This window comes from Canis lupus, chromosome 24, assembly GCF_003254725.2.
Source record: "Canis lupus dingo isolate Sandy chromosome 24, ASM325472v2, whole genome shotgun sequence".
Taxonomy (NCBI): Eukaryota; Metazoa; Chordata; class Mammalia; order Carnivora; family Canidae; genus Canis; species Canis lupus.
The window spans coordinates 10,134,892-10,147,131 of record NC_064266.1 but is presented as its reverse complement, the minus strand read 5'-3'; the positions used below and the strand labels follow the sequence as shown (position 1 = coordinate 10,147,131).

The 12,240-nt window shown below is 36.8% G+C and overlaps 1 long non-coding RNA gene across 3 annotated transcripts in view; it reads left to right on the top strand.

Moving 5' to 3' along the window:
- The first annotated feature begins 1,015 nt into the window (after window positions 1-1,015).
- The window catches only part of LOC118352265 (uncharacterized), a 224,579-nt gene continuing 213,354 nt past the window's right edge, over window positions 1,016-12,240 (top strand). For all 3 annotated transcript variants that reach the window (XR_004809133.2, XR_007405608.1, XR_007405607.1), the window contains exon 1: window positions 1,016-1,327. This is a non-coding gene — a long non-coding RNA (uncharacterized LOC118352265). The remainder of the gene's footprint in view (window positions 1,328-12,240) is intronic.

Sequence of the window (12,240 nt, the reverse complement as noted above, 5' to 3'; positions counted from 1 at the left end):
GTCCTGGAGGCTCTCGCCTCCTGGCCTTAGCCTGGCTCCTCGCAGGGACCCCTCCCCCACTGGATTCTTTTTTATTTATTTTTTTTCCATCTTCCTACCTTGTTAGAAGTGGGAACTCCTCTCTGCAGCATTCCAGCTGTTCTCTCTTTAAGTCTCAGGCCGAATTCGTAGGTTTTCAGGATGATTTGAAAGTTATCTAGTTGGTGGGGACAGGTGACTTGGGAACCCTACTCTTCCGCGATCTTGCCCCACCCCCCTTACATATATAATCTTATTGCATATATTATATGTGTCTGTGTGTGTGTGTAATATATATATATATATATATGGCATTTAACAGGCCTTTCAAGTTTTTGTTGAAAACATTATACATCAGGTAGTTGGAACTGATGTAAATAGGACTTTAGTGTGAGATTTTTTTTTGTTTTGTTTTTGAAATATTTTATTTATTTATTTATTTATTTATTTATTTATTTATTTATTTATTCATTCATTCATGAGATACACAGAGAGGCAGAGACATAGGCAGAGGGAGGAGCAGGCTCCCTGTGGGAAGCCCGATGTGGGACTCAATCCCAGGAACCCAGGGTCATGACCTGAGCCAAAGGCAGACACTCGACCACTGAGCCACCCAGGCACCCCATAGTGTGAGGTTTTATGTTGATCTGTCTAGGAGTTGTGTTGTGTTTAATATTTGCTATTGCTATATTGTTTTGATCTCCCCTAGTGACTTTGGCTTTTCATAAGTACTCCTCCTCATAATTCTGCATCTTTCAGCTCTTTCTGCTAAAACCCACTGTTATTATATTAGAGTGCTATTGGTGTTGTGGTAAGGTGTGGTGGAATGGAAGTGTCCCATAACCTTATGATTAAATCTCAATCTTTCAGTGAATTCAATCTTCCTGTGTCCCTGGACTATGATCTTCATAAGTATTTCTTAGCTTTTCTCCTTCCTTTTAGTTGGAACAGGAAGTCTCTTAGGAGCTGGAGTGTGGGAGGAACATTCTTTGCTTAGCTGGGATGAGGCTCTGGCAGTCTTTTTTCCTGCAGAGTCTGCCTTCTTATGGAGAATGGTCTGGGCATATTTCACAGATTGCTCGACTTCCATCTCCTGCACCAGAACCTAGAGGGGATCTTTCTTGATTCTGTACCCTGAGAACTTGTGGGGCTCTAGAAGTAAAATGCATTAAAGTATAGGGTCTACCCTAAGATTGCAGCCCTGGAAACTCTGCATTCTCAAAGCAGTACACACTCAGCTTCCAGCAGTTCTTCCAAATGCCCATTTGAGTGTTTCCACTGTTCATGGCTCCAGCAGCTTCTGCTCCAGGTAAGTAGATATTGGCTGAGGTTCTCTAGATGCATCTGTCTCTCCAGATTTTGGTGTGGCACTGTGCACTATGAATGACTCAAATTATCAATAGCTTCAAGAAAAGTTTTTGCTTTAGTTTATTCATCTTTTTCTTATTATACAGGACTGATGATGTCTAAGCTCTTTACATATTAGAGATGAAACTAGAAGTCAAAATTGGGATTTTAAGCAGAGTATAAAGAGAGTCGACATGACCCCAAACAACTAGATATAACCTCCATGATTCTTAGTTATCTAGTCAGCCTCATATTAAACACTTGTGTATTGTCATATGCACACCATCCCCCTATACACACACACAAAAAACATCACTCAACTCTCTATGAAAGTCATTTGTTAAGTGAGTACTAGAGGCTTCAGAATCTTACAGTAGGTATATTTTCCTTTATTCATCTTGGGCACAAGTTTACTTTTGGTTATTTTTTTAATGATTAAACTGACATAAAATGTGCTCTCAAATGTGTTTATTAAATGAACAAAAGTCATTAGTAACTATATAATGATAAAATCCAATACAATGTGAAGAAGAAAACTGATTGTATATGTAAATTGTTGATCAGTAACAAACAGAGGATTTTGAAAGTCAAAAATGAGATTGATCATTATTACTACTTTCCTGGAAATGTTGCCATACCAAAGAAAAGAAATACAGAATTACAGGGTTGGAAATAAGAGCTGAAATCACCATAATTTCCTGTCTCTGTGTTAAACAATATTGAGACTGGGATATTTTTCTCTATATATGTTAAACAGTATTGAAAACAAGCAAAATAGCTTAGCTACTTGCTCCAGAAAAATACTTCTTCCAGGAGAATAAGACCAGAAGCAACTGAAGTTCCCTAAATGTCATCACTAATAACATGCTTATCAACTCTTTCAAGAGCTTCACAAGCTTTGTTCAGGAATTCACTTATGCCATAAATTCTGCCCAATCTCAATCAGCCACCTACCTTCCAAAATCCACCTTAAAAATGACCACCCAGCCCTAAGATCCTATACATACCTTCCCTTTATTTCTCCCTATTTATATACTGTTAAGACTTGTGAGGGTACATATTCTACTTTCCTGCAATAAGTCCAGTAATCTAACCTTTGCTCAATCAACAGGTTTTTATAATCATCTCTTAGGGAACTAATAGTTGATAAAAGGAGCTGAAAAGGAAAGTGAATGCACTACTTTGGGAAGCCTTTAATACGGTTTAGATTGTTATATTGTAGAGTCTAATATAGCTCTTGCATTTCAAAAAATTATGCCTATACCCTCTCCAGTAATGGGAAATGTTAAAATTATTTTTCTTTATTTTCACCTTAGATAGATCTATCAGAAACTTCCCCTTTATTTTGGTGAAATTTCATCTCCTTTTTACATTAACTACTGGAAAGCTCATGACAGGCTTGTGAATGCGCCGTGATTTGTGATTTTTGTATGCACCTTCCAGAAACACAATTGCAATAATTCTTCACTTGAGAAACCTAAAGAAGAAGGGAACTTATGACTGTTGTAATATATTTCTAAATAGATGATTGCTCCTTAAAGACTTCAATTTGACAATAAAATGCTTTTAACAAAATCTAAGGAAATACTTAGTGATGGGATTTATTGTCAAAGATCTAAATTCTAGTGACAGCCATTCTAAAAAATCATTTGAGATCATTGTAAATTAAATAAGCAAACCATAGTCAAGGACTAGTAAAAGCTGCCCCATGTCTCCACTTACTTTTTCCCCTGTCATTTTTTTCCCAAATACACATGGTACAGAGAGCTTGGGAAATGATCTTCATGTCAATGGATAATTATATATTCTTATGGAATGCTGAATAAATCATTTTCTTAAGCTGGGTAAATTGTGTTATGCCATTGATCAATACTGTCTGCATTTCTTTTTTTTTTATCGTAGTACTGCAGAGGAGCAAAATTTGCCACCTTAAAATATGTCTCTCTGTCATGTGGATTAGTTAAGGCTGATTATTGTTAAGAAACAGAAGGCTCTGGAACAGCCTTTCACCTCCCTAACTGCCTTAAAGAATTTAGATGGAGGACCTGTTCCAGGAAGGGAGCTATCGCCATAGACAACTATAGCATAATATGAGCTAGGTGTGGTAGACAAGGAGAAACTTACCAAAGTCTGTTTGTTAAAATTCCCTTCTATGTCCCATTGTTTCAGTATGGCCAGAAAATATTTGTTTACCATATATTTGCTTCTTTTTCTTTTCTTATGAATTGTTTTTCTTCTAAGTCCCAGATCCCTACCCCTTTCTCTTTAGCTCTAATGGTTTCTAAGCCTCAATTGCCTGCCTGTCTGTGGGCCTCACATTCTTACATATTCTTTGTACATACATAATTAAATTTGATTTTCTCCTGTTCATCTGTCTTATGTCAATTTAATTCTTAATACCAGCTAAAAGAATTGTAATGGGTAGAGGAAAATTCACCACCCCTCACCCCCAAAATAATACATACATAAAGTTTGTGTCTGCGTTTCTAAGGTACAAATACTTTTTAAAAGGGCTTAGCACAAGATATTTTGAGGTATTCTGGATTGGCTGATATCTAGCTGCTTGAGTCATTGTCAAGTAGCTGGTCAAAGTAAGCGTGATCAGAGGAGATTCCGGGAGGTGACAGGAAGAATCGCTGTGCACACACATAGGGGAGTACGCCAAGTACACAGTCTGCCCACCTCCTTAATGCACATTGCCCCATCTGCTGTAGTCAAAATCTCATGGTATTCCTACTTTTGGGCTTGTGAGGCTGGGCAGTATTCATCTCAGAGGAATGAGAGAAGCACTGATCAAACTGTGCCCTGTGAAGAACTGGGCTTTCAAGGGCTGACCAGGAGTAAGAGTTTCAGAGACCATGACACTTACTTCAGTCAAAGAAATGCAGCAATTTTTTTAAAATATAAAAAGAGTTATGCAGAAAATTTCATTTGAAAAACAAGTTAAAAATGCTTCTGAGGAAATGTTTAGAAACTGCTGATCTGTTTTCATACACAGTAAATTACATCCAATTCAACTTAAGCCTTTTCTAACCCAAATTCCTGAACTTCCCAGAATCTACTTGCAGGCTCAGGTGGTGCACAGATCCTAGGCTGAGCACCTTGTCTTAGGACTATAGCTGGTTCTTTTATCTACTAAGAATTTCCCTCAATACACATTGCTTGCCTCATACCTCTATGTGTTGCCATGTTGCATGCTTTTGGGCTCCTTCTGCTGGGCTTCATCTACCTGTTGAGTGACTCTCAGCCTGGCTCCTGTGATGGCCTTCTCTCACCTCTGGAGTCAGATACCACATCCTCAGCAAGTTGTCCCTGACCTCTCTTTCTAAAATAGCAACTGCCCCTGTCCTGTTACTCTCTTTGCTTCTGTCCAGCTTTATTTATCTTTGCAACTGCATAGAGTTATCTAAAATGTATGTTAAATAATGCATCTGTTTATTGAAGCACTCTTATACAGGTATCTAAACTCCATGAATACAAGGAACTTACCTGTTTAGCATTCTGCTGTATCATCAGTACCAAGGAACTCAGTAAATATTAGTTTTCTATAAAAAGACCTGTGATTCTACCCTACAACTTCCTAGGTACCTATGCATTTCTTCTATCATTAGCTGCAGTTATAATTGTTCATATTCCATGTCATGCCAGATCCTTCTTGTATAGGTCTTATTACGAAGTAATAAGCAGATCATCCATCTTCTGTCTGAGAAATGATGTTCTGACTTTTACTCCTACCTTGTTTTTTGTCCATGGATGGCAGAGCTTTGTCCAATAAGTAGACTCTTATTCATCTATGTGATGGAAATAATAGCAATTACAATGACATTGTTTAAAGAATGTCTGGGTCTGCCTATAGCCTCAGCCTCCTATAACTACCCACTAAGGAAATAAAAACCAAAAACTTCCATAAAACCCTAATAGATCTTGGGACCCCACATGCCCAAAAGTACTTCAGTCACCAAAAGTATAGCATTGTTCCCAAATTACCAAAAGTAATTTAAAAATATTTCTATTCCTCACTCAGGTGTTAAGTCAAACGTTACATCTTTAAGCCTGTATTAAAAAAAAAAAGAGAAACTTCCTGTTTCTTTTTTCTAGTTCTCAAATATTATATTGTTGTACCAGAATAGTCCTAATCTCTTCACCTACAAATCCATCACAAGACTGCTATAGATACTCAAACACATAGGCTTTCTCTTTTTTCCATTCCCTGTATCAGACTGTCTCACCTCCCCAACAGAAATCCCAACCTGACTTATACTTTGTATCAGTTATCTATCTATCTATCTATCTATCTATCTATCTATCTATCTATCTGTCATCTACCTATCTTTATCACCTATGTATCTTTTTAATTATTTTTAATTTTTAAAAAAGATTTTATCTATTTATTCATGAGAGAAACAGAGAGGCAGAGACATAGGCAGAGGGAGAAGCAGGCTCCATGCAGGGAGCCTGATGTGGAACTCGATCTTGGGACCCTGGGATCACGCCCTGAGCCAAAGGCAGATGCTCAGCCACTGAGCAACCCAGGCATCCCTATCACCTATGTATCTATATATCATCTATCTATCTCTATATGCATCAGTTTATCTACCTATTTCTTATAAACCACTACAGGACTAAGTAGCTCAAAACGATTCTTTTCATTTTTTAAAATATCTCTCCCAAGATATTTATTAACTCTGAAGTTAATAAAATGGTAACTTTAAAATGGAGAAATTAGAAAGAAACCACTTTAATCTACTGGTCAAGGTGAACAGCACTTGTAATAAGCCAAATTACTAGGATGTACCCTCTGATAGGATGGACTGAGAAGGATATCACTTCATTCCTAAAATGCGAAACCTCAGACAAACTCAAACTGAGGAATGTTTTGCAAAATAACTGACCAATATTCTTCAAAAGTGTCAAAGTCATGAAAGACTAGCAAAGACTGAAGACCTATTGTAGATAAAAGGAGACTCTCAAGTCAAAAACTAGATGAAATGTGGAATCCTCCACTAGAACCTGGAACAGAAAAAAAAAAAAAACACTAGTGGGAAAAAAAGGGTGGAGTTTGGATAAGGTCCTTACTTATTAATATTAATTTCCTGGTTCTGATCTTTGCACTATGGTTGTATGGGGTAATAATATTAAGAGAAGCTCAGTAAGGGGTACATGAAAACTCACTATTTTAGCAATTTTTGTATAAATGTACAATTAATTCAAATTAAAAAGTTAAAGAAATATACATAATAATATATTGCTTCTTCTATTTCTGTGGGTTCCCTAGTGATTCTTCTGTCTTACCTGGGCTCACATGGGCAATGACATTTATCAGGTGAGTTGGCTAGGTGCTGGCTTATCTAGGACATGGAGCAATTTGGCATCTCTTTTCATGTGATCTTTCATTCTGGCCTTCTCACCATGATGGTCTCAGAGTGTTTTCAAAGGGTGAAAACATAAGCATAGTTTCCAAATGCTTGAATTTGGCACCTCATTCTGTTGGTCTAAACAAGTCCCAAGACCAGACCAGATTCATGACTTCATATTGAGAGGAGTAGTGGCAGAGTCACATCACAAAGCGTTTTGGACATGGGAAGGCATAATTCATTGAGGACATTATTGTAAATATTTATCATGAGCCACATTGGGCAGTGCCTGAATACTGCAAGGGACTGTGCACAGGCAGGACACCTCCATCCCTAGGACAGTCACAGCCATCTTCCTCAGTCCTTGGGGAGCATGGGCCTTCTGTCACCCTGAGTCACTTTTTTCTCATGCAAAAACTCTCCTGAAATAAAAAATAATCCCACTATTATACATCTCTCTGAGGAATATATTGCATATGTGTGTGTATGCAAGCATGTGTGGAGGTTGCTTTGTATATTTAGGTTTGTTTTTTTGTAGCAGCAAACTTGATTTTATCATCCTTTGTAAGTTTTATTCCCCAAACCTAAATTCTGTAATGATTACAACACAGATGATATCCCTATGTGTGTAATGAGGAGGGCTGGGGGTCGGGGGCAGCGAGTGAGAACTTCACCATTTCTTTATAGTATTCACTATAGATAATTCAGAAAGGGTATCATTGAATTTTCACCAACACATTTATAAGTTTAAGTGGCCCTGACTCTTTTTTTCTACAGGGTTTTTATGTGTTCCAATAAAAAAAGTTTCACTTTAAGTGAAATCAAGTGAAAGATAAACTCAACTAGTAACTGAACAAGAAAACAGAAATCAATAGTTTTCTATAGTGCGAGGAAGAAATCAATAAAAATTGGAAGGAGAACTCATTATCAATGTTCAGGGTAATCAGAGTTGAGAAAAATTCTGCCATTGGTTAATTGACAAGGGCAAATAATTTGTGTCACAGAGAGGATTGTTATTTGTGATTTGATACCTAAAAGGGTATTACATTCAGAGCTTCCAATTATAGGACCTGATAGAAAGTTGAGTCAATACACATTTCATTTTAATTGAATTTGGTGTTCAAATAGAAAATACAAGTAATTCTATCAAAATACCTGAATTCTTGGTCTGTCTGAACCCAATTACAAGGCTACTATAGTTTTTCTATTTACCGGATGTGTTGATGTTAGTTAAAAACAAGCTATATTTGATATTTGTTCTTACTTCCATGTAAATGGAATAGCGGTTTCTACTTTGGTCTGTCTCCCCAGAAGTTAATCTGTCAGGAATTTCATATGCTGGTGCCCTGCCTCATCTGTCTTTCAGACAGTGATAAAAAGTAAGAGTCACAGACAGCCAGCAGGCTTGTGCTCTTAATTACTTTTGAAACATTGAAATCAAGATATTCTTTCCAAGGGGATCTCTCATTTTAAGTGATGTGAATATTTTTCCTACACTTCGTTTATGTCTTTAGTCTAAAAATCTGAAACTCTTTGGTTCAGGAAATGAAAAAAGCCTTCCTCTTTCATTCTGGGAGTTGGAGGATGGGGATAGTGTCATTTATGCTAATCTAATGCAGTGAAAGGTTACAATGTAAACCATTTTGATAAAAATAAAACTCTGGACACCTACATGTGTAGATTCCAATATTATATTTGGAAATATATAGTATAAATGTTAAATAATAATTATATAATATTAAATCTATATTAAATATTATAATTATATATGATATTAAAATATATTTAAATATAACACTTCTACTAAGCAATATATTCTATATAAGAGGTAAAGTTATAGATGCTTACTGAATATAGTTGGTGCTCAATAAAAGTTTTGGTTGGCCTGAATAAATAAAAGTGTCATTGTATATTTCTTTCCTACAGAGATAATTGGGTTTAAATATGCTTTTACATGATTTTATATATTGTATAAAATTATGCATTTATTTTCCAGAAGATGGCTTTGCTAAACATATATCTTGAAATTTTGACTCTTCTCTATAAAGTTAAGCTTTTAAGACTTGCAATATTTTCTTCTTTAGGTCAATACTGGAAATGAGACTTTTGGGCTAAGACTTCATGGGACATGTTTTCTCTTATGTTGAAATAAACTTGCATGCAGTCAATCTGTGGATAGTAGTTGTTCTAAGTGCAGGATAATGACCTGGTTGCTGGAGAGAGATAGAGACAAAATAGAATGCAGGATTTTTGATCTTCAAAACTCTACACGTTAAAGGGAACAGTCAATACTAACAGCATAGACAAAAAAAAAATTGCACAAATCAAATATATTAGCAAGCACATAATAAAACTATGAGAAATCAAAATATATAAATTCTGATTGAAATGCATACATACACACATGGGGAAGCTAACTGCTGTAATGTACACATATATAATTAAGGGAAGCCAGCTGCTGTTAAAAGAAATAGGAAGGAGGGAAAGAGGGAAGAAAGGTAGGAATGAAGGAAGGAAGGCAGGCAGAAATGAAAGAAAGAAAGGATTTCAGCAATATTACAGACTAGTGGTTTCTTTCTGCCTTATGTCATAGAGGGTCTGCCCTACTCTGTGCGGTCAATCATGGATGTAAGCTCTTATAATCTTTTGGTTCCATTTTCCTCTGATTGGTTAAAGACGTTAATATTCACCTGGTTAATTAGGAAATAGACATGGAGGATTGTGGAGGATATTTTCCACATGTTGATTTGGGAATAGCATATATATATCACTTCCACACATATTCTGTTGGCCAGAACCCAGTTGCAGTGCCAAGATAGACTCCAGTGATCCTTGCCCCCTAATACTCACACCTTTTGTAGTCCTCTCTCACATTGCTATAGTGGAAATGGTGGTATGAGATCCAAAATTATATTGTAAAGAATTTCTGCTTCCATCTTGAGCTTGCTCTCTTTTGGATCACTCGCTCTGTGGAAAGCAAATAGCCATGTTGTGAGCAGACTAATGGGGAGACCTACATGTTGGAAAACTTCTAGCCAATACCCAGCAAGGAATCAACAGCTACCACGTGAGTGAACTTAAAGCAGATGGTCTAATATCAGTTGAGCCTTGAGATAATTGTAGCCTCAGCTGAAGGCTTGACTATAACCTCTTGAGAGAGGCTGAACCGAAACTACCCAGCTAAACTGTTCTTGAATTCTTGACCTTCAGAAACTGTGAGATTACCACTATATGATGATTTAAGCTGCTAAAGTTTGAGGTAATTTGTTACATAGCAATAGATAACTAATGTGCATGATCTCCACTTCCTGGGAAATGATGTCTAGCTGTGTGTCCATAAGGAAAGGATATAGTATTAAGTGTCCACACAAGCTGTCTCTACCATACTCAGTATTCAGTCTGTGCAGAAGTCAGGCTCAATGAGACATAATACCTTCCCCTGAGGAGCTCCTATGAACAAAACAACCACAGACACATTGCCCAAATTCTCCACAGGCTCTTAACCTTTTCTCTGCAGACCACGAAAATGGCCTTGACAGGGAAGGCCCGAGGAACTGATGCCTTGAGATCTGGGCTATTTCCAGATTTCAGTCTTACTTCTGCATGGGCCAACAGAGAAGACAGACCTTTTCCAGGGCAATCTAGGGGTTCCAGCACCAGACTGGAAAAAATACACAGATCCTTGTACTGAAGTACTTAACTCTTATACTGAAAGGCTTTCAAGAGGTCCTTCCAAGCCAATGGTAACTCATAAATAGGTCCAGGGACCCAGAACACATTATTATCAGGCCTGAAATTCCCCTATGGGGAATTTCTCAAAGGAAGAATGGATTACATGAACCACAAGCTTTCCATTAGTTATTGCTGGCTAATAGAGTAAAATATATTCAGAAGGGCAGACTCCAGTGTGACTACTTTTAAGTTACTTTGCAAGCGTGATGAATATCTATAGTCTTCCCTGTAGCTTAAAATATGCTATAGGGGTGCCTGGGTGGCTCAATTGGTTAAGTGTCTGACTCTTGATTTTGCCTCAGGTTATAATCTCAGTGTTGTGAGATTGAGCCCTGTGTCAGTCTCCACACTCACTGGGGCTGTTACTTATATTTTATGTTATATATATTTATATATTATACTTATATTTTACTAGAGAGGCAAAAATAATAATAATATATGTGAAGTGTCCTATGTGTATTTCTATTTTTACAGCAAAAGTTGAATGATAATAATAGCCTTTGCCTTTTGCCATTAGGGACCTTTAATTTCCCTGATGGCATTTCTAGAGCTTCACATTTTATTCATTTTGTTGTGGAGGCTTCCTTCAGTGTGAGGAATTAAGACTGTCTTGAATTACAGGAAAGGTTTTATAGACAAAAGCATGACTAAAATCTAGAGTGACCTAAATAATATTTATGCCCAGAAAAAAAATTACACCAGAACTTTACCATACAAATGAATATTTCTCTCTTCGAAAACTCTACACATATTTTAGTGAGCTGCTAACCATTAATATCTTTGAAAATTTCAACTTTCAGAGCAGAATTTTCAGCTACGGTCTGGTCTTTCAACAAACATTTCTTGAGGTCCTACTATACAGAGCTGGACTAGGAACTAGGTATAAAATAAGACATCAAGTATCCTTATTTTTTATGACAGCTCATCCATTGGAGTATGATCTTTTTGTGAAATCAAACAGTCACCAGACAATCAAGCCTCACCAGAGAATCTTCAGTCAAGTTGAAGTAATTATACTTTGTATCAAAAATAAGTGTGATTGGAATACAATGAAATTGATTTTTCCAATGAGGCTGGTAAATTTAATCCAAAGTCAATCTCAGACTAGGGGAAAACTAGCATTTATTGAATACCTAATATGTTCCAGTCATAATATTTTCCAAACATCATTCTCGGAAATTCTGTCAGAGGTTCACTGTTTATATTTACCAGTGAAACTCAATGATTTTTTGCAAGACCACATTGCTAGGATGTGGCAGAAACAAATCCATTCTCAAATCCTTCTGACGTCAAAGTCAAGGACCATGTCCTTCCAGTTATAACAATTGCATATCCTTAGGAGTTTTAAATGTTTTATGGACAATGGAAATAGAATTAGAATAGTTACATAACTTCCCAAGGGACCCACTTAGAAAGAAGAAAGCATCTGGGACCAGTAAATTTAGAATTATTTTCCAAAGATATGTCTTCTTGATAAGTGCATCTTGTATGTCCATGCAGTAAGAAGACCAATTTCCATTCCAACAAAAGGCAGCAAATTCCAACCAAAGAATAATGAGATGAGATTCACAATGGATTACCATCAAAATCATTAACCAGTACCTCCATGGTTGTGGGATCACAAACTCTAAAGTGGGGCAAATTTATGGTTGTTTGCCACTTTAGTGATTTGACAATTGCCAAAGCCCTGCCCCAAAAGTGACACTACCCTAAAAATCCTCTTTGTTAAAATTCCGAGATTTCTAGCAAAAGCACAAAATCCCCAAGCAGGTAATGTGTTCCTTTGCTC